Source organism: Bubalus kerabau, chromosome 3, assembly GCF_029407905.1.
Source record: "Bubalus kerabau isolate K-KA32 ecotype Philippines breed swamp buffalo chromosome 3, PCC_UOA_SB_1v2, whole genome shotgun sequence".
NCBI lineage: Eukaryota > Metazoa > Chordata > Mammalia > Artiodactyla > Bovidae > Bubalus > Bubalus kerabau.
Genome location: NC_073626.1, coordinates 131,602,294 through 131,625,487, shown reverse-complemented (window position 1 = coordinate 131,625,487; position 23,194 = coordinate 131,602,294).

Below are 23,194 nucleotides of genomic sequence, written 5' to 3'. Positions count from 1 at the left end.
AGGTTTTGTGTGTACCCTTTAAGTATGAAGTCTCTGTTTTCATAGCCCTTTGGCTTTCCTCAAAGTAAGCAAACTTTCTGGGGCTTTTCTTTCTGGTGCAAGATTGCCAGATGGAGAGCCCAGTGTGGTTTTCAGATTCCTCACTCCTTAGAGAGGACCTCAGCTATTGTAATTATTCTCCAGGCTGTGGGTTGACCATCTTGAGGCATTTCCACCCCTCCTACCATCTCATTGTGGTTCTGTCTTTATATCTTCAGTTGTAGATCTTTTCTGCTAGCCTTTCCAGTTTCTCATCAATAGCTTCTCTGTAAATATAATTTTGATTTGCCCATGGAGGAGGTGACCACAAGGTCTTCCTACTTCATCACGTGGGCCACCAACCTCCTGATGATTCTAATACATATCAGAATTGGAGACTACTGCTTTTCACTACCCTTTATGCTTTTTACTTGTACAGTCTTATATTTCTTACTCATTGTAACCTCTTTTGATGAATCTAAAAGGAACTTGACAACAAGCCAAATTACAGCTAAGTCAAAAATTCTTCACCTACTCTCAGATGGTATTTAACACCATGGTGTTAAACCTCATGGAATTTAGTCCAAGTTTCTCTGGTCTCAGTTTGAGTTCCTCCACTCTATCCCACTTTCAATAAAAGGAAAAATTCTAATAAGATTACAGACTTTGGGGAATTTAGTGGTCACTCCCTAAAGAGTTCCCATTGTATGGAATCAAGTTTAGTTATTAAAGTCCTCTTTTTTTTCTTGAAATTCATATATTTTTTCTTCTATTAGAGTAAGGAGGTCAAGAATGCCAAGTGATCTGTTGCTGGAGACCAGAAACGATGCGGTAAGGAAATGTCTATTCCTTGGTTTACAAAAAGCAAATATGCAGCTTATATTTGTAGGAACAACAGAAAATACTTTCTTAATGATAATAAATACAAATATTTCTAAGAGTTGGGCTCCCATATGTATACCATTGGCTGTACTCCAAACTGTCTAACACCCTGACATTATTATAAGCTCAATTTTGCAAATGAGAGAAGTGAGTTTTAAATGGCTTTTTCAAAGTCATTCAATAATTTAGTGGTAAGGTCAGGGTTCTTTCATGTACCTCTTTAACTCCAAAGCTCATACTTCATCTCCAAAGCTACCATGCTTTGATACCTCAAAAAAGTGTTCCTGAGTATGTTAACTGTATGTTCATGGGAAGACATAGTGGTTGGCATAAGCAGATAGTTCAGGAGAAAAAAATTAAGTCTTCCTGTCCTCTTCAACAGCAGACAGAGGTTAAAGGCACAGAAAATGAGAACAAAATGGGTGCTCTACAGTGTTTGACTATATTCAATAGGTTTTGAGTTAGATATCAATTTAGGCAAAATTCCTAACAAATAATTGTGTGTCCAGGATCTATACAATACTTTGAGAAGGGTAATTATTAAGAAATAAGTATTTGATCCTGTTTTTTATTTTATTTTTTAGGTTTAATTATAACTCCTTTTTTCTTTTTTTTGAAAACTGCTGTCATCAACAAGAAAGTGAGTTTTGTTAGTTGCTTCATTAATGCTGCTGTTATTGCCTATGCTCCATTTTTAATGTAATCTCCTAGAGGATCTCAAACACAGTTTGCACATTTTATGAATATTAAAATAATCAGTCAATCACAAGCTCTTGTGATTTTCCAAGTATCTTTAGCTGGTGTAATAAATAGAAGTTTTCCTTTCAGAAGCTCACTTATCTTCAATATGAATTTCTAATTTAATAATGAATTAACAATAATTATCAATTATTTATTAGAAATATATTTAAAAGTATGGTAATAATGATACTGATATCTTGTACATTGCTTTTATTGCAAAAGTCAGGACTAAATCACTCGTCTAGAACATGGCACTTAAGATCAAAGACAGCTCCAAAATTAAGGAAAAATTTTCAAATATATATAAAAGGTTGTATTTCTTCACAAGAATATTGAGTCAGTGTTGATTCACTGCTTCTCTGAATCTGGTAATCATCCCCTACAGCTGGGAAAATAAACTCTGTGTGTGGGTATGTGTTTACTGACTGCCCTTAGAAGAGGACCTCTCAGTTACTGGCCACATCATTCTCCCTTATCCTGAAACCCCTACACTCAAAATAGCTTTTTACTTAAAATTCTCCTTCTTTTAATAGTCAGTCTTCCAGTCAGTCCCACTGATCCTTCCATCATCTTCCTCTTAACTCTTGCCTTTAAACGTCTAATTTTAGATCCTGCCTCAAAAGACTGAGCACTCTAAAGCTTGTCTCTGTCTCATTTAGTCTGTTAGGCAGGCATTCTCCAGAAGCTTTAAAAATGTTTTTTTAATTAAAACAATCATTTTATATTGGAGCATAATTGATATACAATGTTGTGTTAGGTTTGGGTGTACAGCAAAGTGATTCAGTTATAGATGCATATATATTTTTCAAATTATTTTTTTTTGAAACGTTTTTTGACAGTTCACAGTTTTACCTTGTCATCATGCTGATAGAGGGATTCAAACCTTTTATGTATCGTTTTTTCCTAATTGGATACAAACAAACTAGTTCTGTTTTAAATAATCCAAGTGGCAATTTCCTCTATTAAGGAGATTACACCAATGTTTATCTTTATTCCTCTTCACTATGGCTTGCTGTTCTACTCAAATACCTTCCTCCTGTCTGCCATGGCTCTTTTGACCTCAGAAACATTGCTCATATATCATTTCATGAATGATTCTTCCTCTTCTCTTTGTCTATCCAAACCCTACCCTTGTATTGGAGTGGAAATGGTGCCATGAAGTGTGCATATTGGAATGTACACAGTGTCAGCCAGACATATCCATAGGTTTGAGAGAAATGATGCTGGACATGTGTTTACAATGGATGCTTAGAATTTGTGAGTAAACATAATTGAATTGTTTGGATAATTGAGGAAAAGTCTTTTCGTTCTTTGTAAATTTGATACCTCATATTCAACAGTGAGGTTTAGATGCTTTATGCTCAGGTTTTTGTTTATTTATTTATTTGGGAGGAGGGGTGAAATAGGAATAGCTTTATTACTTACCAAGCAAAGGGGGCCACAGTGAGCTAATATCATCAACACAGCGTGTCCCAACCCAGGGTGTCTTTGGATGCTCAGATTTTTTAAAAACATGTTCCATGTCCTTCCCTTGTGTCCTCTTACAGTCAGTGGTCCATTCTTATTTCTGATATCTCATCAATTTTGTCAAATATCTGTTGTAGTAAATTCTCAGCAGCTTCCTCTCATTTTGCTCTCAATATTCCAACCAACTTCAGATCCTTAATCTGATCCATTTCTTGTGATTTGATAAATCCACTTCATTCACTGATCATCTGAATGCAGAAAGTATTGGAAACTAGGTCTGAAAGGAGATGGCCAAATGTGCACAATGTTTTTTCATTATATCTTTGATAGGGCAATATTGTAGAAAGAGCACCAAATTCTTGAGGCAGGGTACTACAGTCTCTGGTTTTAGTGTGCACCTGAGTTTAGATTCCGGATCTCTGTAACTTTGGGTGAGATACCTAATACTGAAAAATAATAGATTTCTCAGTAAAGTAATACAAAATATCTCATGTATTTATCATGAGGATTCAACTGGATGATGCCTATAAAATGTTTAGCACAGTGCCAGGTTCATAATGTTCAGTTCAGTTCAGTTCAGTTCAATTGCTCAGTCATATCCGACTCTTTGCGACCCTATGAATCACAGCATGCCAGGCCTCCCTGCTCATCACCAACTCCCGGAGTTCACTCAAACTCATGTCCATCGAGTCATTGATGCCATCCAGCCACCTCAGCCTCTGTCGTCCTCTTCTCCTCCTGCCCCCAATCCCTCCCAGCATCAGAGTCGTTTCCAATGAGTCAACTCTTCACATGAGGTGGCCAAAGTACTGGAGTTTCAGCTTTAGCATCATTCCTTCCAAAGAAATCCCAGGGCTGATCTCCTTCAGAATGGACTGCTTGGATCTCCTTGCAGTCCAAGGGACTCTCAAGAGTCTTCTCCAACACCACAGTTCAAAAGCATCAATTCTTTGGTGCCCAGCTTTCTTCACAGTCCAACTTTCACATCCATACATGACCACAGGAAAAACCATAGCCTTGACTAGACAGACCTTTGTTCGTAAAGTAATGTCTTTGCTTTTCAATATTGCATGCTAGTAATTATAATTGTTATTTGTTGCTGCTGTTTGAAAGTAGGACTGGGTTAAGTTGCAAGCTACCTCTCTTAGTGACAGTCTGATAAATACAATAGTGACACTTCAAATGGTAATTTTTCTAAAATCTGACACAAAACAGGTAATTAATAAATCTGTGTTTCCACCTTTGCCAGACAATAATAATCAAATGATATGTTTAATGTGCAAATTGGTGGGGAAAGAGGAAAAGATCAAAAAAATGTTTTTCTAGGTTTATTATTATTCAGAATTCTTGTTTTTTTGACTGTCCTTCCTTAATTTATCAGAAACGGTAACTTTGTTTATTCTTATTTTTACATGCAGACACAGTCTCTAATGGACATAGCACCTCCACACATATTAAATATTTTTTTCTGATAATAAACCAATCAAGCTGTGCCTTTCTTCCCTGCCGATTTGATTGACATGATAATCACCACAATACACTGCTTCCAAAATAAATTTGTCTTTTAGCCAACCCACAACTTCACACTCTGTGAGATTACAGTTAACATTGAATAGATTTGCATAGCCAAGTACTGTTTTGTTAAATTTTTAATCATTTAATTAAAATTTCAAGCCTATGCATTACCACTCTGAAAATTTGCAATTTGTGAACACAGAAAATGTTATTTTTTAGAAAAACTAGGGGTTTATAGGATAATGTATGGAAATTATATCATTTCACTCTCATAAATTGCACGTACAATCTTAAAATTGCCTAAAATAGTAACATGGCTTAGAACATTTGGAAGACAGAGAAGATAGTAGTCTGTTCTCTTGTTCTGGAATACTGGTCAGTTCATGCAGTGCTCATGCAGGGGTGGAGATGTTTGCAATAGCAAGACAAAATTTTCTTTCATTCTTTCAATAGCTATTTATTTACCATCTATAATTTGCCAAACTCTGATATAATAGGAGGACAGCAATATTTTTTTTAGAAAAATCATGTCATCAATTTGCTCATATTCTAGTTCACAAAAGGTAAATAATCAACACAATAAGCAATTAAATTAACAATAATTTAAAATAACAAAAGGTTCCAATGGGAAAATACAGCAGAGTAAGGTGATTATCTTAAGTGGAGTAGAGAGGATTCTACTTCAATTGGAATGGTCAAAGAAGATCTCTGAGGAATTATGAGTTAAGTGCAGTAATGGAGCTGGCCACATAAAAACCATTGAGAAGGTGTTCCAGGAAGAGGGGAGAACAAATAGTCTGTAGACTAAAGTTATGCTCACCCCAATGCCCATAGTCACATAGTATGTCTAAGGAAAGAGAAGACTAATAGCTAGAGTTAAGTGTACACCAGAAAGAGAAAAAAGGGCTGAGATGATGCCAGTGAGGTGATAAGAAATTATCCAATTCCAGAAACAGAGAGAGTGGAGCTGGACTTAGACTGAATTGGATGTGGAAATGACTAGGGAGAACACAAGGCACAAGGGTTCCTAGATTTGGGCCTGAAACATTGAGTGGATGATGGTGCTAGTAACCAAGACAGAAAGACACCCAGGACATTTCTGAGTGGAGAACCAGTTTAGCTTTTTTTTGTGTCAGAGGTCAGATCCTTATTAGACATTCAGGTTAGAGATGGTATGTAAACAGTTGCTCTCCTTCAGTTGCTCACCTTCCTGAGGCACAGAGGAGGAGCTGGAGATGAGCATTGTGAAGGTGTTAGAATACTGATTAAAGTCATGTGACTGAGAAAACAGAGGGAGATTATATGGGTAGAGAAAAGAAGGGCACTGTGATCTGAGAAAAGGATGAGCATCTGGAAAGAGAGACTGAGAAAGAGAACCAGAAGTAGAGCAGAAAAACTAGAGAGGTGTGGTGTTCAAGATCCCTGGAGAAAGGGATTGTCAAGAATTAAGATTGGTGAACTAGGAACTTCCCCAGTGGTCCAGTGGTTAATACTTTGCACTCCCAATGCAGAGGAGTGTGGGCTTGATCCCTAGTTGGGGAACTGTGCATGGTGTGGCAAGAAAATAAAGATTGGTCAACCATTAAGAGCTCAAATAAGGAATGGGTGAGGAATTAACCAGTTGAATTTAGCCAATTAGGATTTTGTGAGTGAGTCTGATGACCCTCCTGGGTCAGTTTGTTCAACTTGTAACCATTCCATTTATAATACAGTATTTTAGCTGGAGTGGATCAAATCATTATGTTCAATTCATCATTGTTTCCTTGTAATAAGATCATACATTCATACCCTTTGTGTTGGGACTCTGCTGTGCCTCCAGGTAAAGGAGGCAAAGTGCACATCCCTCTCTTTTGATTTAGAGTTTGACCATTTAACTGGTCATACATAACAGGAGAGACAGAAGGAAATCAGTACAGTTTAAATCTGCTAGTTGTCAAGAATGTCACTTGGAGGCCAGAGGATTACAAAATATATAGTAGAGGAAAGCTTAGAAAGAAGTAGTCATCTTTTGCCCATGGAGTGGGAGGAAAGATCAAATATATGGGAAAAGATGCAAGCAGATTAGTGAATATGTTTGTAGAAAGACAGGTTATAATCCTAATCTCCCTGCTAAACCTTCTCTAAATCATCTCTGATAAAATTTATAAGGACTCTGCTCTTCTTGATCATTAAAACACATTATTACTAAGCAAAGTAGCTCACAAGTTTAGATAAGATTACTTTTACTGAGAGGTAGGGGGTTACTTTTGCAGTATTGGCCAAAGCCAGGGGTTCTAGGTATTTAGGAATCTGAGTCCTATTGGGTTGGCCAAAAAGTTCATTTGGGTTTTTCCATAAAATGTCATAAAAACCTGAACAAACCTTTGGCCAACCCAATACATAAAGCAAAGGACTTTTGCCTCCCTCCTGTTATTTAGGATAAGAATAGACTCCAGAAACAATAGACAAAGCAGTGTGCAGTGGCTCAACACAATACAACACAGGACTCTCTAAGAAGGAAGCTCTTTGTTCTTCTCATGGACCCCTTTCAGCAATTGACTCCAATATTCCTACAGCAGTGGGTTCTCATACTTTATCCTGTTTTGTGGTCATGTGGAGGGCTTGCTAAAATGCTGACTTCTACATCTCATTTCTGGAGTATCTGATTAAGTAGTTCTGTGGTAGGATTGGAGAGTATACATTCCTAAGAATTTCCTCATGTGACAAGGCTACTATCCTGGGAACATTAGACCGACTACCCTAGAGTAATTATTACTGGCTCCAGCTAGATGATAACAGTGGAAAGAAGGTTTGGGAAGTATTTGCTGAGTGTCTTTTCTATGCTCCTTTTTATCAACTCATTGTCTTTCCTCAACTATGCCCCAAGAGGCTGGTCTGCACCAGTGGACCTCCTTGATCACTGGAATTCAATTTGGCTTAACCCATGAGGAACATGAGCAAACAATGAAAGGGAGAGAGGTGAGAGATTAGATTGTTTATTCTGACGCCAGTGTAATTGCTGTTAGCTGGTTGTGTCCATAATCCAAATTCTAACTCTAGGCAGACAGCTCCCTCTACACAGCTCTCTCTTTCTTCATTGTTCAATATCTGTACCCTCCTCATGGGCTTCCAGGCCTACAGAGTCCAATGGCCTCTCTGCTACCAGCCCCAGGAGCTGCAGTTTTCTTTATGGAATCTTATGTCTCACCCAGTGATTTAGTCCCAAATCAAGCCAGAGGAATATTAGCATTTGATTTCTTTACTATGTCTCCTAGTATAGTTTTGCATAAGTATTTACATACTGAATATATATTATTTTATCTTTTTCCTATTAAAGATAAGGGATTATATTGATTTTTCATTTAAAATTATATTCCCTAAGTACATAAAAATCAAACAAATAAAATCACAATCTCATGTGAAATCAAAAAAAAAAAAATTATATTCCCTAAGTTAAATAGAATTATGATTATATTATAGCTTAAATGTGTGTTATAAAAAAAAGCTTTGGTTTTTGCAGGGTTGAGAACCATATTTTACTAATAAAGAGACTTTTGAAAAGATATGTATAGTCAACACATGTGGGAAACCAGAGTGTGAATCAATGAATCAACATGAAAGAAAAAGAAGAAAAACGACACATGTCAATGACATACAAGTGACAGTTGAACGGAAGCCACCAGACACTCCAGCCTCAGAAGCTTTGGAAAATGGCAATGCTGTTTGCACAAATTCCCCTGAATTTGAAAGCTGTCCTTATTACGGAGCCTTACTACCTTCCCAGCCACAGACAACTGTACCTAATTTGGGTGTTTGATTTCTAAGAAGAATCTGGGAAAGCCCTAGAAGGAAGGGTTAGATCCATTTTATTTGTTCATTGAATAGCATAACTTCAGTAACAGCTTGTGGTATTATTTTTTTTTATTTTAAATATAAATTTATTTATTTTAATTAAAGGTTAATTACTTTACAATATTGTATTGGTTTTGCCATACATCAGCATGAATCCGCCACAGGCATGCATGTGTTCTCAATCCTGAACCCCCCTCTCTCCACCCTCCCCGTACCATCCCTCTGGTTCGTCCCACTGCACCAGCCTCAAGCATCCAGTATCATCCATCGAACCTGGACTGGCGACTCATTTCATATATGATATTATACATGTTTCAATGACATTCTCCCAAGTCATCCCACCTTCTCCCTCTCCCACAGAGTCCAAAAGACTGTTCTATACATCAGTGTCTCTTTTGCTGCAACTTGTGGTATTATTAATACTACCTGAAGCTATGGCATATTTTCCTTCCTTTGATCATGTGGGTATTTTTTTAGAAATTAGGGCCAAAAATGAAAACAAAATATTAATCTTTATATCTCTGTTATAATAATAGGAAACAAAGAACTACAATATAGAGATTAAAAACAAACAAAAATCAAAAACACCTTGAGTGTTAAAGGGTAACATGCACACGTTATTGATAATATCTTATATGCATGCTATTTAGAGTTATGCGTGAGGTCTAAAGTTCTAAAGTAATATATGAGTTCTCATATATTACTTCATTTTTTCTTTACCATGGCTCTGTGAGATAGTTATTATTATAATTAATCCTCTCCTAAAGAGAACATGAAATTCAGAAGGGCTAATTAAATTGTCCAGCATTACTAAATTAGTAAAGTCCAGGAGTTAGGAAGAAAGATTCAAAATTCCAATAGCTATTGTTATACCACAAGCAATGTCTTCCTTCATGCTGAGTTTGTGTCTGAAACTTTTGAGGTGATGAAAGACAGAGCACCTTGAATTTGATCAAGAAACTAGACAGATTCTATAAACTATGTAAAATATGCCTTAATCTCCAACTGTCCTTCAGTCCTCTGTATTTAATTCTTTTTTTTTTTTTTTTGTAAAATTACACCAATGAAATTGTTTACTGATAACCTATTTTGATAACTAGTAGAGTAAATTCAGAGAAGGCAATGGCACCCCACTCCAGTATTCTTGCCTGGAAAATCCCATGGATGGAGAAGTCTGGTGGGCTGCAGTCCATGGAGTCGCTAGGAGTCGGACACGACTGAGCGACTTCACTTTCACTTTTCACTTTATGCATTGGAGAAGGAAATGGCAACCCACTCCAGTGTTCTTGCCTGGAGAATCCCAGGGGGCGGAGCCTGGTGGGTTGCCGTCTCTGGGGTCGCACAGAGTCGGACATGACTGAGCGACTTAGCAACAGCAGCAGCAGAGTAAATTCCTTTCCTCATTTTCATATGATCTCTGAAATCTTAACTTGGACATTTTTTGAAACATGTATATACGTTTATCTAGATTACTTCTTACCATTCATTAGAATAAAATTAAAACCACATCTATATACACTCTTTTTAGATGAGTCCAGCTACCCCTGGTGGTTTTTGTGGCCCTCTACAGATTGGTAGCACTCACAACTTTTCTCTGAGATCATGACCTCAGTCTCTAATTAGTGACTCAAGATCTTCTCTTAAATATTTCATGGACAATTCAGGCTCAATGTGTAAAATATGACCTCTTTGTCATATTTTCTTCCATCCACCCTTCAACATACATACATTCTTCATACACCCAATAACTTCCTTTATCCTTTTATGGATCTTGAGTTCTGAAAACCTAAGATGCACCCTTGCCTTGTCCTTTACTCAAATCATTGCTGCTTCATATATTAATCATTACATCTCGTATTTTTGTACTCTTATCCACATGACCACTAACTTAGCTCTGCTCCCTGTCATTTCCTAAACAAATCACTTCAAATCCTCCTAATCTTTATGATCTCAGAATTTCCACATTCTGATCCACTATTTAGGTTACAGGCATAGTAATATGTTTCAAACAAAAGTCTGATAATATTACTCTTCTGTCCTCACTTCTACTTAGTCAGGTATACCAGAAGAACAGACAGGGGTATGCAGTACCATGTTCTCTTTCTCTCTGTCTCTCTCTCTCTCTCTTTTTTTTTTTTTTTTTTAAATTGGGGTATAGTTGTTTATAATATTGTATCAATTTCTTCTGTACAATGAAGTCAATCAGCTATATGGATATGTATATCCCCTCCCTCTTGGAATCTCCCACCTATCCCCATCCCACCCCTGTAGGTCATAACAGCACCCACCTGAGCTCCCTGAGCTAGAAGCAGGTCCCCAATAGCTATCTATTTTATACACAGTAATGTATATACGTTAATCCCAATGTCCCACCCTTCATTCCCCTCCCCATGTCCATGTGTCCATTCTCTACATCAATGTTTCTATTCCTGACCTGCAAATAGGTTCATCTCTAACCTTTTCTAGATTCTACTGCTGCTACTGCTAAGTCACTTCAGTCGTGTCTGACTCTGCGACCCCATAGACAGCAGCCCACAAGGCTCCCCCATCCCTGGGATTCTCCAGGCAAGAACACTGGAGTGGATTGCCATTTCCTTCTCCAATGCATGAAAGTGAAAGTGAATGTCAAGTCGCTCAGTCGTATCCGACTTTTAGCACCCCCATGGACTGCAGCCTACCAGGCTTCTCCGTCCATAGGATTTTCCAGGCAAAAGTACTGGAGTGGGGTGTCATTGCCTTCTCTGCTAGATTCTACATATATGTACTAATTTTTTTTTTCCCCTTTCTGACTTAATTCAGTCAGCATGATAGTCTCTAGGTCCATCCATATCTCTACAAACAGGTCAGTTTCATTCCTTTTAATGGCTGAGTAATATTCTATTGTGTGCATGTACCACATCTTCTTTATCCACTCATCTGTCGATGGACATTTAGGTTGCTTCCATGTCCTCACTATTGTAAATAGTGCTGCAATGAACATTGGGGTGCATATGTTTTTTTGAGTTATGGTTTTGTCAAAGTATATGCCCATGATCTCTCTTGTTAGCTACTGCATATTGTGATTTCTACATCTAGAAGCCTTCAGCCTTCTCTTGAAGAGATGTCATCAATTTGGGAGGTTATTCTTGATCACGGACTTATCATTATCATGGGACTTTTGTTACCACTTTAAATAATATGCATATTTATTTATTTCACTCACTCAACTTTAATCAACCTGAGATAAGATTTTGCATCTTATACATCATTGTAACCCCAGAAGCTAACAGTGTCTGACAAATAGAAGACATTCTGTCAATATTAATCAAAAGAATGAAAGACTTACTGAATGAATGGATGTATGTGAGTAGAACACAAACTGTTTGTGCAGTCACATATAGAAGTGTCTCTCTCCTTCCTGGTTTGATTAGACCTGACAATCCTACAAAAATGTTGCTTACCCCAAATCTGAATGACCCTGACTTGAATCAAAAAAACTTGAGAATAAAGACTTTGAAAGAATTATCTCTGTATTTTAATGGTAGGAGAAACTTTTATATATGAGTTACATTGCTTCTCTGAGATTATCTCAGATAGACACACAAACACACGCACATGAAATACTGCTGTTTACCTCATGGGTTGTTGTAAAGAGAATATTAGGTTATAGATAGAATTTATATGGTGAGAACCACTTAATAAAAGTATTTTTGGAAGTGTTACTGCACAAAGATACTGGTTCAACCATTTCAATGGAAATCAATTTTGATTAGTGTAAGTGGCAAACTCAATAATTCAATCAAGTTAAATGTATCCCACAAAATTAACTGCAGGATATCAGTGCAACTGTGTAAGAATGTGATTCCACTGAGACCATCATACATTTCTTCCATTTGTGGTTTTAATAATTTACAATCTGAGTATGGGCTTTGAGGATTTCCCTTCTACAAAGTGAATGGCTTAAAATAAATGTTCAATACTGAAAATTATTGTTGTTATTATTTATTATTAGGAGAAGACTATTAACAGGAGAATATTCAAATAATGTTTTTAAATAATTTAATAATCTATAAATATTTTACCTTTATTAAGATATTGTTTCAAGAAATGTTTGTAATTTATATTTTCCTAACACTAGTGATGGGCTTCCCTGGTAGCTCAGTTGGTAAATAATCTGTGTGTAATGCAGGAGACCCAGTTTGATTCCTGCATCAGGAAGATCCCCTGGAGAAAGGATAGGCCATCCATTCCAGTATTCTTGGGCTTCCCTGGTGGCTTAGATGGTAAAGAATCCTCTTGCAATGCGGGAGACCTGGGTTTGATCCTGGGTAGGGAAGATCCATGGAGGAGGGGATGGCAACCCACTCCAGTGTTCTTGCTTGGAGAATCCCATGAACAGGGGTGCCTGATGGGCTACATTCTGTCCATGGGGTTGCGATGAGTCGGATACAACCGAGCGACTAAGGCCAGCACAGCATACAACACAGCACACTAGTGACACTATTATTAATATGAAAATTCTTAAAATTAGGTAATAAAAGACATACTGCCATACTTCATCTTCAAGACAGCTCTACTTTCTAGAAAATGTGTGTGTGTGTGTGTTTAAGAGGAAAAAAAAAAAAAAACAGAAAAGAGCACTAATTTATTTATCAGTGCATAATAATTTGGGAAGTTTTCCAGCTCTAAAATTAATGAGATAGCTGCAGTTTCAGGCTAACTTTGTAACTTGTGCAGTTTCTGTTTTCCCAGGACTCGATGTGATGGACTTTGAGGGCAGAGGCAGCACTGATTATACAACAGTATATGAGCAATAATTTCCTTAGTAACCTTAAGAATGGGCACAAATCCTTGGTAAACAAGGCTTGGACCTTCTGATAAGTAGAAATCAGTAGTGGTTTGCTTGTCAGATTCTTATTTTCTGTTGCATTATAAAAGAAGTTTGCACTTGTAAGAATATATAGATAAAGGTTTAAAATAAGCAATTTCTGAAGGTAAATTGTAAGGTTTCTGTGTCCATAGGATCCCCTGAGGTTGTTTTTGGCCATCATGCCATCCTACTCACTCCAAATTGAAGACCATCTTCAGTTAGGAGGTGGTCATGGATATATACAGTTTCATAGTGAGAACTTTGAAAATCCCTTTTTCATCTCATTATGAAAGTTCTCTCAAGCATAATTCAAGTACCAGGTCAGAGTCTCTCAATAGGTCCCAAGAAAGTCTGGGAGCAATGCCTTCTGATACAAAAAGAAACAGATCTAGTGAGATCTGAAAATGATATAGGGGGTTGAAAGAGAGGAAGTCCATGCATTCCCATGTTAATGGGCACCAAATAGTTATGTGTTTTCCCCAAAATAGAATATCTGTGCCTCAGGGTGAAGATAATTATTATATCAAATACCTAAACAACATATTTAGAGGTATAAATCTCTTGGGGAATATAACATAGTAATAGTCCATTTCCCTTTTATTGTTTAATTACTTTTTCATTTTGGAAAAAAAGTAAATATATAACACATGGAAGAATAAATAACATGAAATCAAATTTTATTCACAAAACAATATAAATTATATTTGATTATCTCTTCTTTTGATTTGTCTAGGCTACACTGGTGTTAACAGTCCATTTAGAGTCAAGGACTCTGGCAAAAACTTCAGAGTAAATTCATATCTAATGGAAACCACTCCCGTTCAATAAATTATTTCAGTCACTTTCACCTTAACATTTTACAAGTCAGGAATCTCCTTACTGCATTACATAAGTGATTCCACAATGTAAAAACATTTTCTAAGGTACTTATTTTAGATAGTGTTTACACAAGACTTTCAGAATAACTATTTGATGGATTTTAAGTTACAAAAGTGGTGGATTCATCACTTAACTGAGGTAATGAATCTCTACCAAACTGATCATATGACATGAGCTTAATTGTATAGGAGCATCAGCTCCAACAGAGGCAATCTAGCTTCCAGTTTCAAAGAAAAATGAGTCTTATCTGATTCAGGCTTGCTTGGCAAACTTGACTTCCAATTGCAGGGTTGACTGAAAAACACAGCCTTCTGGCATTGGAGAAGAGTACAAAGTACAAGAAAAGTATTTGTAGATAAACCTTGTTTCATATCCCAGATCAATCTCTTCCCAGCTGTGTGACTAAAATATTGAATATTTTCATCATTTTTCTCACCTGTGAATTGACATTGAAAAATATCATTGCTGAACACTCTTATAAAGTTGAATTTTACACATATTCAAAAACTTGGCTCCCTTTGGGCTTATGCAAATAATATCTATACATTCTCACTTCTTTGGACTACTTAATTTTGTTTATTTAGCCTTCATTAATTTATTTCTTCAAAATACATACAAAACACACATTAGGACATTTAAATTTTATCCGCTTCTGCATTCCTCTATTAGAGCATGTATAACCTCAGTCAGTCGGTTCGGTCGCTCAGTTTCTGACTCTGCGAACCATGGACTATAGCACGCCAGGCTTCCCTGTCCATCATCAAATCCTGGAGCTGGCTTAGACTCATGTCCATGGAATCAGTGATGCCATACAACCATCTCACCCTCTGTCATCCCCTTCTGCTTCTGCCTTCAATCGTTTCCCATCATCAGGGTCTTTTCCAGTGAGTCAGTTCCTCGCATCAGGTGGCCAAAATATTGGAGTTTCAGCTTTAGCATCAGTTCTTCCAATATCTATTCAGGACTGATATCTTAGGGTTAACTGGTTTGATCTTGCAGTCCAAAGGACTCTCAAGGGTATTTTCCAACACCACAGCGCAGAAACATCAACTCTTTGTCACTCAGCTTTCTCTATAGTCCAACTCTCAGATCCATACAAGACTACTGGGAAAACCATAGCTTTGATTAGATGGACTTTTCTTGGCAAAGTAATGCATCTGCTTTTTAATATCCTGTCTTTTTAATATGCTGTCTAGGTTGGTCATTGATTTTCTTCCAAGGAGCAAGCATCTTTCAATTTCATTGCTGCAGTCACCACCTGTACTGATTTTGAAGCCCCCCAAAATAAAGTTTATCACTGTTTCCATTGTTTCCCCATCTATTTGCCATGAAGTGATGGGACCAGTGGAGAAGGCAACGGCACCCCACTCCAGTACTCTTGCCTGGAAAATCCCATAGATGGAGGAGCCTGGTAGGCTGCAGTCCATGGGGTTGCTAAGAGTCAGACACAACTGAGCGACTTCACTTTCACTTTTCACTTTCATGCATTGGAGAAGGAAATGGCAACCTGCTCCAGTGTTCTTGCCTGGAGAATCCCAGGGATGGTGGAGCCTGATGGGCTGCCGTCTATGGGGTCGCACAGAGTCAGACACGACTGAAGCGACTTAGCAGCAGCAGCAGCAGATGGGACCAGATGTCATGATCTTAGTTTTCTGAGTGTTGAATTTTAAGCAAACTTTTTCACTCTTCTCTCACTTTCATCAAGAGGCTCTTTAATTCTTCAATTTCTGTCATAAGGGTGGTGTCATCTGCAGTTACTGATATTGATATTTCTCTTGGCAATCTTGATTCCAGCTTGTGTTTCATCCAGCCCTGCATTTCGCATGATGTACTATGCATATAAGTTAAATAAGCAGGGTGACAATTTACAGCCTTGACATACTTTCTTCCCAATTCGAAACCTGTCTATTGTTCCATGTCTATTTCTAACTGCTGCTTCTTGGCCTGTATACAGATTTCTCAGGAGGCAGGTAATGTAGTCCGGTATTCCCATCTCTTTAAGAATTTTCCACAATTTTTTGTGATCCAACATTCAAGGGCTTTGGTCTAGTCAATAAAGCAGAAGTAAATGTTTCCTGGAACTCTCTTCATTTTTTGATGATCCAACAGATGTTGGAAATTTGATCTCTTGTTCCTCTGCCTTTTCTAAATCCAGCTTGAACATTTGGAAGTTCATGATTCACATACTCTTGAAGCCTGGTTTGGAGAATTTTGAGCATTACTTTGCTAGCATGTGAGATGAGTGCAATGAACCTTCCTTGGCATTGCCCTTCTCTGGGATTGAAATGAAAGCTGAACTTTTCCATTCTTGTAGCCACTGTTGAGTTTTCCAAATTTGCTAGCATATTGAATGGAGCACTTTCACAGCGTCATCTTTTAGGATTTGAAGTAGCTCAACTGGAATTCCATCATCTCCTGTCTAGCTTTGTTTGTAATGATGTTTCCTAAGGCCCACTTGACTTCACATTCCAGGATGTCTTGCTCTAGGTGAGTAATCACACCATCATGGTCATCTGGGTCATGAAGATCTTTTTTGTATAGTTCTTCTGTGTATTCTTGATACCTATTACTAATATCTTCTGTTTCTGTTAGGTCCATACCATTTCTGTCCTTCATTGTGCCCATTTATGCAAGAAATGTTCCCTTTGGTATCTCTAATTTTCTTGAAGAGATCTCTAGCTTTCCCATTCTATTGTTTTCCTCAATTTTTTGCATTGATCAATGAGGAAGGCTTTCTTATCTCTCCTTGCTATTCTTTGGAACTCTGCATTCAAATGTGTATATCTTTCCTTTTTTCCTCTGCCTTTAGCTTCTCTTCTTCTCTCATATATAACCTGCCTTGTGCTTTATTTTTCCACACCTCCTTCAAAACCATGAACTTCTCATCAGTGAGAAAAATCTCTAATATCCAGCCTTTAGAATTTACCCAGGCATAAACTGAAGACTTTCTGAAAATCATCACTGCACTCTGAATGTTTCTAAAACATAGTTTAATTTTGTGGATGCCTTGCTTAAGAATAGAATATACAAGTCGATGATGGACAGGGAGGCCTGGCGTGCTGTGATTCATGGGGTCGCAAAGAGTCAGACACGACTGAGCGACTAAACTGAACTGAACTGAATATATTCACTCGCTAGCTATCAAACAGCATTATAGTTTCTAAGTTAGACAATAGATAAATAGATGTAATTCATCTTCTATCTCCACTAAATCTTTTCATTTCCTCTGCTCCAGTTACCTGAAATCTAGGTAGAAGGAGAGTTAAAAAGCTAACAGATACTCATGAATGTATTTTGTCTGCCTTTGTTCATTTAAGTGCACTTTCCCCTGTAAGTTCCTTACTAACAAGGTATTATCCAAACACAAACTATTCTATAAAAACATTTCTGGACTTAACATCATCATGACCATGTGTTCTATTTTCTTAACCTGCCCATCAGTTCAGTTCAGTTCAGTCACTCAACCCTGTCCAACTCTTTGTGACCCCCTGAATTGCAGCAAGGCAGTTTTCCCTGCCCATCACCAACTCACTGAGCTTACTCAAATTCATGTCCAGAGAGTCAGTGATGCCATCCAACCATCTCATCCTCTGTCATCCACTTCTCCTCCTGCCTTCAATCTTTCCCAGCATCAGGGTCTTTTCCAATGAGTTAGTTCTTTGCATCAGGTGGCCAAAGTATTGGAGTTTCAGCTTTAGCATCAGTTCTTCCAATGAATATTTAGGACTGCTTTGCTTTAGGGTTGACTGGTTTGATCTCCTGTTTTTCAAGGGACTCTCAAGAGTCTTGTCCAACACCACATTTCAAAAGCATCAATGCTTTGGCACTCATCTTTCTTTATGGTCCAATTCTCACATCCATACATGATTACTGGAAAAAACATAGCTTTGACTAGATGGGCCATTGTTGGTAAAGTAATGTCTCTGCTTTTTAATATGCTGTCTAGGCTGGTCATAGCTTTTCTTCCAAGGATCAAGCATCTTTTAATTTCATGGCTGTAGTTTCACCATCTGTAATGATTTTGGAGCCCAAGAAAATAAAATTTCTCACTATTTCCATTTCTTCCCCATTTATTTGCCATGAAATGATAAACTGGATACCATGATCTTCATTTTTTGAATGTTGCATTTTATTTTATTTTATTTTAATTTTATTTTATTTTTAAACTTTACAAAATTGTATTAGTTTTGCCAAATATCAAAATGAATCCGCCACAGGTATACATGTGTTCCCCATGAATGTTGCATTTTAAGCCAACCTTTTCACTCTCAACCTTCACTTTCATCAAGAGGCTTTTTAGTTCCTCTTCACTTTCTGCCATAAGGGCGTTGTCATCTGTATATCTGAGGTTATTGATATTTTTCCCTGCTATCTTGCTTTTAGCTTGTACTTTATCCAGTCTGGCATTTTGCACCATGTACTGTGTATATAAGTTGAATAAGCAAGGTGACAATATGCAGCCTTGTAGTTTGTATCTCTTAATACTCTCCCCATTACTCTTCCTACTGGTAATGAATGCTTTTCTTCTCTATATCTGTGAATCTATAACTATTTTGTTGTTTTCATTTTGTTTTGTTTTTATATTCCATATGCAAGTGAGAAGTTCTTTATCTCTCTTTCAATTATGAATGATACTTTTGTTGGGTAGAGTGTTCTAGGTTGTAGATTTTCCTTTACAGCACTTTATTTTTTAAATATATTTTTTTCAAGTTTTATTTCTTTTTTGGCCACACTCTGAACATGTGGGATCTTATTTCCCTGACCAGGGATCAAACCTGTACCCACTAAACTGGAAGGCAAAATCCTAACCACTGGACTACCAGCAAAATCCCCCTTTTCAACATTTTAAATATATCATGCCATTTCCTCTTGGCTTGCAAATTTTCTGCAGAAAAAGACTGCTGGTAGTCTTATGGGGATTTCTTTGTACATGACTCTTTCTTAGATCAGGCCACTAGAATGTTTTTAAATATAAGTATAAAAAGAAATAAAGAACTGACTTGAGAAAAAACTGTGGAGACTTTCTAATAAATTCACAAGGAAATTTGAGGTGGATGCAAGAAGTTTACCTTCATTTTTCTGCCTTTCAAATTAAAGGTATAAACAACACAAATGCAAATTTGTGCTGTCAGCACTGAGAGAGGGGCTATCACCATTGAGCCCATGGGTGTTAAAAGGGTAATAAAAGAATACTGTGAACAACTTTATGCCACAAATTTGATGACATAAATTAAACAGTCCAATGTTTTGAAAGGTACAATGTGTCAAAATTCACATAGAAGGAATAGAAAATCTCAATAAACCTATATTTATTAAAGAAATGTAATCATGGCAATTAATGACTTTCCAAAATAGAAAACACCAGTCTCAATGAGTTGAGTGGTGAATTCTATCAAATATTTAATGAAGAAACTATACCAATTTTCAAAACTGTTTTCTAGAAGGTACAAGTAGAAGGAATACTTACTCTTTCCATGAGGCAAGCGTTTCCCTAAACAAAAATCAGACAAAAACATTGCAAGAAAATAAATCACAGACCAACATCTCTCATGAGCATAGATGTGAAAATTCTCAATATAGTGCTAAGCAATAGAATCAGACAGTATATAAAAAAATATAGGCCACAATCAAGTGGTATAAACTAGGTATGCAAGGCTTGTTCAATTAAAAAAAAAATCACCTACACTGACACTTCACATGAACAGCCTAAAGAAGAAATATCATGATCATGTCAGTAGACGCCACGGAAGCATTTGACAAAATCCAATACCCATTTCTGACAAAACCTGTTAGTAAACTACGAAAAAGGGAAACTTTCTCAACTTGATAAAGACTGATAGTTAAAAAAATAAAACAAAAAGAGGCTATAGGTAACATCCTACTTGATAGTGAGAAACTGGAAGCTTTCCCAGTAAGATTAGGTACAAGGCAAGGATATCACCTCTCACTACTGCTTTTTAACATCATACATAAAGTCCTAACTAATGCAAAATGATGATAATATAAAAAGTATACAGACTGGAAAGAAAGAAATAAAAATGCATTTCTTTGTGAATAATATTAAAGCAGAAAACATGAAAGAACAAAGGTTTGCAATTAATATGTTGTAATATCAATGGTGCAACTTATAAAGTCGGTAAACAACAATCAATCACTTGCCTATAAGTGAGCAGTGAACAGATAGAATTTGAAATTAAAATATAATATTGTTTATATTAGTAACTGAAGACATGAAATGCATAGGTATAAATCTAATAACATATATTGTAGGTCTATGCAAGAAAAACTCCAAAATGATGAACAAATTAAAAAAAAAAAACTAAATAGAGAGATATTTCATGTTCTATAATAAGAAGACTCAATATTGTTTAGATGTTAGTTCTTTCTAATATGACCTATAGATTCAATGTAAACCCAACGAAAATACCAGGAAGTTTGTTGTAGAAATTAACAAATTGTATCTAAAGTTTACATGGAATTTCAAAAACCCAGAATAGCCAACACAACATTGAAGAAGGGCAAAGTTGGAAGACTGACATTATCTGACTTGATTTACTATGAGGCTAGAGTAGTCAAGACGGAGAAGGCAATGGCAACCCACTCCAGTACTCTTGCCTGGAAAATCCCATGGACGGAGGAGCCCGGTAGGCTGCAGTCCATGGGGTCGCTAAGAGTCGGACACGACTGAGCAACTTCACTTAGAGTAGTCAAGACAGGATGTTACTGCAAAAACAATAGAGAAGTCAATGAAACAAAATAAGAAGCCCAGAAATAGACTCAATTATATGCAACTGATCTTTGAAAATGGAACAAAGACAATACAATGGTGCAAATGGATCAAAATAAAAATGCCAATTTAAACTGTTTATTTCTCACTGTAAAATCACCAGATACAAATGAAATTTTCCTTTCCGTTACCAAAACAGTCCCTAGACACTTATACTCAAAGCATATTGAAAGTGGATGCAAAAAAAAAAAAAAGTGTGTTATACACAAGTTCATTTAATTTAAGGCCACAAATTGTTAAGGCCACTTAAATTATCCTGATGTATTCCCTTGTAGTTCAGTCGGTAAAGAATCTGCCTGCAGTGCAGGAGACCAGGGTTCAATCCCTGGGTTGGGAAGATCCCCTGGAGAAGAAAATGGCAACCCACTCCAGTATCCTTGCCTGGAAAATCTCATGGACAGAGGAGCCTGGTGGACTGCAGTCCATGGGGTCGCAAAGAGTAGGGCACGACTGAGCGACTAACACTAACATAGTTGAAGACTGTGCACATCTTGCATCTTTGTCTCTGAATCTGTTTTTGGTTTTCATAGGGCTATTCTCCTGCTGTTTATTAGTTTGCTTGTTTTTCTAAAAAGTTCTTGAAGAGAATTCTGATTTTTCACTTTTTCCATCACTCCACAGGACCTAATTTAATATTCATTGCATGAACTCTCTGTTACAATTGCTTTGAAGAAAAAGATTGGAACTTAGTCAAATAACTTGTACTGCTTGCTATATTGGGCATATTACATGTCTCCTTTAGATTGCAGTTCCATTTAAAATTCAAGTAAAATAAGCGTATATATTTTCATTATCAGAATTCCTTGTTTTATTGTGCTTTGCAGATATTGTGCTTTTTACAAATTGGAGGTTTGTGGCAACCCTTCATTAAGCAAGTCTATTAATATCAGTTTTCCAACAATACCTGTATACTTCACATTTCTTTGTTATACTTTGGTAATTCTCCCAATATATTAAATTCTCTGGGCTTCTCTGGTGGCTCAGCAGGCAAGAATCTGCCCTCAATGCCAGAGAAACAGGTTCGACCCATGGGTCAGGAAGATCCCCTGGAGAAGGAAATGGAAACCTACTTCAGTATTCTTGATTGGGAAATCTCATGGACAGAGGGACCTGGTGGGCTACAGTGCCTGCGGTTGCTAAAGACCTGAACACAACTGAGCGACTAAACAACAAGATTAAATCCTCCACCAGCAAAAAGATTATAACTTGATGAAAGCTCAAATAATGGGTGGCACTTTGTAGCAATAAACTATTTTTAATTAGGATACACAGGATACACAAAATGTAGTTTTAGACACAATGCCATTTCACACAGAATACAAGATAGTGTAAATGTAAATGTAAAAAATAATTGTGTGAGCCACTTAATCATGATATTCGCTTTGTTGCAGTTTTCTTGAGCCAAACCAAAAATGTTTCCAAGGTATGCCTGTATATTTCATGATTTTATTGAAATAACAAGTTTTTAGATTCATCTAACTTTCTGAGTTGTAAATTCCTCACCTAGGGTCTTGTTTCATATTGCAGGTTTGCAAGTAATATTTATCTAATTTTAAATATTTAATATGTTCCTTTATTTAAAAAAACAAAAAATAATATATACTAAGGGTTGACTATAACAAATATTTAAATATTCTAAAGGAACTTATTAAGGTGAATGTTTTTTTACTTTAGTCATCATTATCATAACCATACATTCTAACCAGGTAACACATAACTCTAAAGTTTTTATAACTTGTTTTTAGTAATTTCTAACAACATTTTTTTTCTCCCAGACCTCATGCTGATTCTCTCCATACTTCCACTTTTGCCCATTTCAGTCAAAATACTGAGTAGTAACTAAGGTAATCATAGGTAGAAACTTAGGACAAGTTTTCCTTCCTTTACCAATCTTTAAGCAGGCTCTGTGAGTCCTCTTTATAGCTAGGTATCACCCTCAGTCCAGTCTTAGCTTGCCTTTAATGAGAATCGGTTTTAGACCCATTTAGCAAGGATCTTCCTACCCTAGATTTCTAACCAAATTGCTTTTAGCAATTTCCATCTACTTTCCCCCCTCACTTTGCTGCTGCTGCTGCTGCTGCTAAGTCGCTTCAGTCGTGTCCGACTTCGTGTGACCCCATAGACGGCAGCCCACAAGGCTCCCCCGTCCCAGGATTCTCCAGGCAAGAACACTGGACTGGGTTGCCATTTCCCTTCTCCAATGCATGATAGTGAAAAGTCAAAGT